Raw genomic sequence first — 6,102 nt, forward strand, 5'->3', positions numbered from 1 at the left:
AGTTTGCAGAGTAGAAGTATTTCACCTCCTTTGTTAAGTTTATTCCCAGCTATTTTATTCTTTTAGGCACAATTGTAAATAGAATTGTTTTCTTAATTTCTTCTTCTGCTACTTTGCTGACTTTTGTTTTTTGTAGTTTTCTGTTTACCAATTCAATTATTTACTCATTTTTGGTCTTTTCAGTTTTGGAAGATTGTATGTTTCTAGGAATTTATCAGTTTCTCCTAGGTTGCCCAATATGCTGGCATACAATTTTTCATAGTATTGTATTATAGTCCTTTGTATTTCTGTGTTTTTTTTTTTCTTGATGAATCTGGCTCACAGTTTATTGATTTTGTTTACTTTTTTCAAAGAATTAGTTCTTGATTTCATTGAATTTTTTCTTTCTTTCTTTCCTTCTTTCTTTCTTCTTTGTTCTTTTGTCTCTATTTCATTTATTTATGTTCCAATATTTGTTGTTCCCTTCTTTCTACTAACCCTGGGTTTTGTTTGCCCTTTTTTTTCCCCTAGTTCCTTAAGATGTAAGATTAGAATGTTTGAGATTTTTCTTGTTTCTTGGAGTAGGCCTGTAACACTAGAAATTTCCCTCTTAGAACTTCCTTCAGTATATGCCACAGATTTTGGACTGCCGTGTTTTCATTTTTATTTGTCTCTATGTATTTTTAAATTTTCTCTTTGATTTTTTTGTTAACACATTAGCTGTTTAGTAACATGTTGTTTAACCTCCATGTGTTTGTGGGGGTCTTTTTCTAGTTTTTGTCTTGTAATTGATTTCTAGTTTTAAACCAGTGTGGTCAAAAAAGATGTATAATATATCTTCTTAAATTTATTGAGACTTGTTCTGAGGCCTGGCACATGATCTATTCTGGAGAATGTTCCATGTGCACTTGAAAAGAATGTATATTTTGTTGCTTTTGAGTGCAATGTTCCATATATATTTTTAGGTTTATCTGGTATAATGTGTCATTCAAAGAAACTGTTTCCTTGTCTTTTTTATATTTTTTTAAGATTTTTAAAATTTATTTATTCATTCATGAGAGACATAGAAAGAGAGAGGCAGAGACATAGGCAGAGGGAGAAGCAGGCTCCATGCAGGGGACTCCAGGATCACTCCCTGAGCCAAAGGCAGACGCGCTTAACCTCTGAGCCACCCAGGCATCCCAAAAAACTGTTTCCTTCTTAATTTTCTGCCTAGATGATATATCCATTGATGGGGGGGTGGGGGGGATTAAAGTACTATTACTGTATTACTATCAATTTCTCCCTTTATGTCTCTTAATATTTGTTTTATGTATTTAGGTGCTCCAAAGTTGGATACATAAATATTTACATTTGTTATATCATGACCCATTACACTCTAAATTAAGATGTGGATTGGTAAATCAATCCAATAGTAAGTTATGCTGAGTCCCAGGATGGAAGTCTCCGGCCTAGAAATCAGTACAGAAGTTAGCAATCTCTCTCATGCTTGGCAACAGAACACGTGCTGTGATTTGTTTAGCAGCAAGACAATCAAACCTATGAAGGATTATGTGCAAGCATGTTAGTGGACACAGGGAAACCCACCCTTCCAGTGCACCTAATTTTAAATTAATCTCTTTTCACTCCTTCCTTTTACATACTAAATCTTCTAGGATTCTGGATATCTAAGAGTCTGAGGCCCAGCTCAGCTTTTCTTTGGAGCAACCAGACTACATGTAAATATGGAAAACAGAAAATATTCAATAAGCATGATCAGCAACTCTGAGGCAAATGCTGACTGAATTTTTGGCCCTCAGTTGATTAACTTGTAGAAATCTCAAAACATACTTGGCATGTGTCTTCTGGAAATTTCCAGTCCCCAAATTGAAGAGTAGAGTGACACAACTGTCTATAAACTCATAACAATCGAAGGAAGACAACCTACTAACCTGAAACAGTGCTAATGGGTAAAGACTGATATTGCCAGGGAAAGATCACTAAATCAAACATAAAGAATTTATAAATGACAGAAATCTCATGAGATTTTCTGTGTGAAATCAATTTTCTGGATGACAATGCTATGGGAAGGAAGGAATTTAGTTCTAAAGCTATTTGATTATTCTTAGCTTCAAGTTTCATTAGATATGAGTCTATACATAATCCTGTTAAATGGAAGAAGTATATAATTTTATAAAAACAAAAATGAAACACCAAAAATAGAAACCAAGTAGCTGATTATCCATTATCCTTTGCCTTACTAAAGGCAAGAAGGGGAGAAGGAAATTTCCTTCAAAATGTAACCTGGTTCTTTTGAAATATGATTTTCGAAATATTTATTTAAAAAACCAAAAAACTAAAATCTTGTCCATAGGTAAAGTATATGTATTAGTTACCTATTACTGCATAACAAATTATCACAAAATTTAGCAGCTTAAAACAATAAACATTTATTATTTCACAGTTTCTGTGGTTCAAGGATTTGGAATTTATTGCTAAGTCTCTCATGACATTGCATTCAAGCTATTGGCCAGGGTTGCTGTCTTTGAGGCTTGACTGGGTCTGATGGATCTACTTCCAAGCTCATCCTTGTAGCTGTTGAGAGGAGGTGTTAGTTCTTCACCACATAGGCCTCTTCATAGGGACACTCACAGCATGGTTTCCTCCAGAGTAACTCAAGAAGAGATACATTATGAGAGAACAACTTAAATAGAAGTCAGTGCTTTTAAAACCTGATTTTGGAAGTAACATACCATCACCTTTCCATATGCTACTGGTCACATAGGTCAGTGTAGGAGGTGGCTATCCAAGGATGTGAATAAAAAGAGGTGAGAGTCTTTGGGGCCGATTTAATGACTGATTGGTACACTACATACACACTGTGTCAGTAGTCACAAAGGGTTTGATGGGATTAATGCAAATCCATTTTCTCCTGTTAAAAGTCCCAGCATGTATCTTTTAATAGAAAATTCATTGTGGCTGAGTGAAGTAAGCCAGTCGGAGAAGGACAACCATTATATGTTCTCATTCATTTGGGGAATATAAATAATAGTGAAAGGGAATATAAGGGAAGGGGGAAGAAATGTGTGGGAAATATCAGAAAGGGAGACAGAACGTAAAGACTGCTAACTCTGGGAAACGAACTAGGGGTGTTGGAAGGGGAGGAGGGCGGGGGGTGGGAGTGAATGGGTGACGGGCACTGGGGGTTATTCTGTATGTTAGTAAATTGAACACCAATAAAAAAAATAAATATATAAAAAAAAAAAAGATGCTCAACCACTGAGCCCCCCAGGTGCCCCGGTATTTTTCTATATGGAAAGGCATGCTTTTCAAATTCAATCACTCGTTTTTGTTATTGCTGTTTGCTGGATTCTACTTTCTCCTTGGATTTTGGTATCTAACAAAGCCTCACCTTCAAGGATTCATACTCCAAGGTGTGTAATACTGTCACAGGAGGTCATCAGTGCCCCCCCTCCCAGAAGGAGAGGGGGCAAAGAGCTGGGGTACACAGTGGAGGAAGCAAGCACTGCTCTGGCTAAGAGATGGGATTTCTGTGTTTGAGGACAGGAGGTGAGCTCACTCTTTTTGCACTGGTCGGGTTTTACTTTACAGTGTTTCTGACTTTACCTTATACATTAATTCCTACAAAAAAAAATTCATTGTGCTTTGTATATGAAGTGAATTTATACTTAAGCACATATTTTTAATGTCTTTGGGGGGCAGAATGATATAAATGTGGGAGGATATACTGAGCTGTTAATCGGTAAGAATCAGTTCTAGTTTCATGCATGTTACTCAACTCTCTGAACTTATATCAAAAAATGAGAGTGCTAAGTGATTTCTAAAATTCTGCTACTTCTAAAAATGGTTATTTGATGATAGTCTAAATATAGAAAATCCCCAATAAGATTCATTTAGAAGATAATTATCTTTATAATAATATGTCTACAGTATGATAAAGGCATCAAAAATGGGCCTGCCGTCTTGAATCAGGCTAAAATAAGACATTATTTAATTTTTTTATTAGTTTCAGAGGTAGAATTTAGTGATTCATCCATTGCACATAAAAAATAAGACACTTTTAACAGAACAAGGTTATGGCAGCATTCACTTATGACAAACTGCCATATATTGGGCCCTGGGATAGACAAGGCTGATGTTAGTGAATAGTAGATAAACACTGCACATTCCTCCTTGTAGGGGCAAGATGGGAGTGTCTCCAAATTATAGTTTTCATAGGTTATATATGTAATGTGATTGTGTCTATCACCACAGATCTATGCATATACATTTTAAAGAGTTTTATTGAAGCATGCCATAAGTCATCTTTCTTATTAAGTGTACAATATAATTTTTTAGTAAACTGCAGAGTTGTGCAATCATCACCACAATTTAATTTTCATCATCCCCAAAAGACCTCTTATATTCATCTGTAGTTAATTTTTCTTCCAACTCTCATCCCCAGGCAACAACTAAATCTACTTTTTTCCCTATAAATTTGCCTTCTGAAAATTTCATACAGATGGAATTATAAAATATGCAGTCTTTTGCATCTGGTCCCTTCATATAGCAAAAGTGTTTGAGGTACATCCATGTTGTAGAATATATCAGCAGTTCATTCTTTTAATTTTCAATAATATTCCTTTGTATGAACATATCACATTTTCTTTATGTCTTCACCACTTGATGGACATTTGGGCTGCTTCCACTTTGGAGCTCTTATGAATAATGCTGCTATGAAAATTTTGTCAAATCTTTGTGGAAACGTTTCACTCCCCTTAGGTATATACCTAGTGGTGTAATCACTGGGTCAAATGGATTAAACTCTGTAATTAATTTTTGAAGACACTGCCAAACTGTTTTCTAGAGTGGCCACACCATTTTACATTCCCATCAGCAATATATGCAGGTTCACCTTTCTCTATGGCCTTGCCAACTCTTGTTATTGTCTTTTTGGTTATATCAACAGGCATGGATGGACAGTGAGCAAAGTCTATAAACTTTATAGAGTCCATCAACTGGTGAAATCTCAATTACAGAGTTATGCAATCATCACCACAATTTAATTTTCATCATCCCCAAAAGATCTCTTATATTATTTGTAGTTAATTTTTCTTCCAACTCTCATCCCCAGGCAACAACTAAATCTACTTTTTTTTCTCTATAACTTTGCCTTTTCTGAAAATTTCATACAGATGGAATCCTAAAACACTCTATATCTAACTAACAATGAAGTTTTGGGTCAGTGGCCACTGAAACAATTATTTTCTGTATTAAATTCTTTCTGATTTTACTAAGAAGCAATCTCTATTTAGTGCATGTATGGCTGTATGTTGTTCTTTTCCCAAAGAAAAGTTCTAAAAAATGCACCTTCCCACACCAAATAGTTAATTTTATTGAACAAACTTACTTCATAGGTAACAATTAGACTGCAGAAATAAAGATAATGTATTCTAGAAAATGGTCAAAATTCTTACATTAATCTAGCATTTTACTAGTGAAAAAGTAGGTGCAGGCAAAGAAAGTTCTGTGTATTTTATTTAGAAAAAAAAACTGTATTATTTTCCTTTATAGTTAGTTTAAAGGATCTCTAAAGCTTTTTACAAATGTAAATATAAAAATAAAATATAGTGTGCCTGTAATTTTTAGAAGCTATATTTTTTACCAAGTACAGTAATTTTACTCAGTAAATCAGTAAAAATTTGCGGAATGAACTTGCCCTAAGAAAAAATATCTTTTTAGGGGATTAAAACAATACAAAATGACTTAGTGTTTTAGTAAAATTTTGTCAATTTTATTAAAAGCAGGTTCTATTTCTTAAAATAATTTTAAGTTTCCTTTTTTTAAAAAAAGTCTATTTTGTGGTATTATTTCATCAGAGTAAGTTGGCCCAGTGAGACTGTCACTGACAAAGACATGTACAAAGTTAGCACCACATGTCTATAAATGTAGTTACCCAAAACCTTTCCAATAAAGCAATCTCCCTTTACTCATACACACATATATTTACAGCTAATAAATAACATTTAAAGCCAAAGCATTGTTATTATATATATATGTATATATACATATACATATACATATATGTATAATGAAGTCTGCAGAAGCCAGAGTTCCTAGGGCCTTTACTGACTGGATTTATAT

The 6,102-nt window shown here is 34.2% G+C and overlaps 1 long non-coding RNA gene across 1 annotated transcript in view; it reads left to right on the top strand.

Moving 5' to 3' along the window:
* LOC144296095 (uncharacterized) overlaps nt 1-6,102 on the top strand; it is a 218,729-nt gene that overhangs the window by 122,058 nt on the left and 90,569 nt on the right. The gene's annotated exons all lie outside the window — the stretch shown is intronic.

The sequence above is a fragment of the Canis aureus genome, chromosome 24 (assembly GCF_053574225.1).
Source record: "Canis aureus isolate CA01 chromosome 24, VMU_Caureus_v.1.0, whole genome shotgun sequence".
Lineage (NCBI taxonomy): Eukaryota > Metazoa > Chordata > Mammalia > Carnivora > Canidae > Canis > Canis aureus.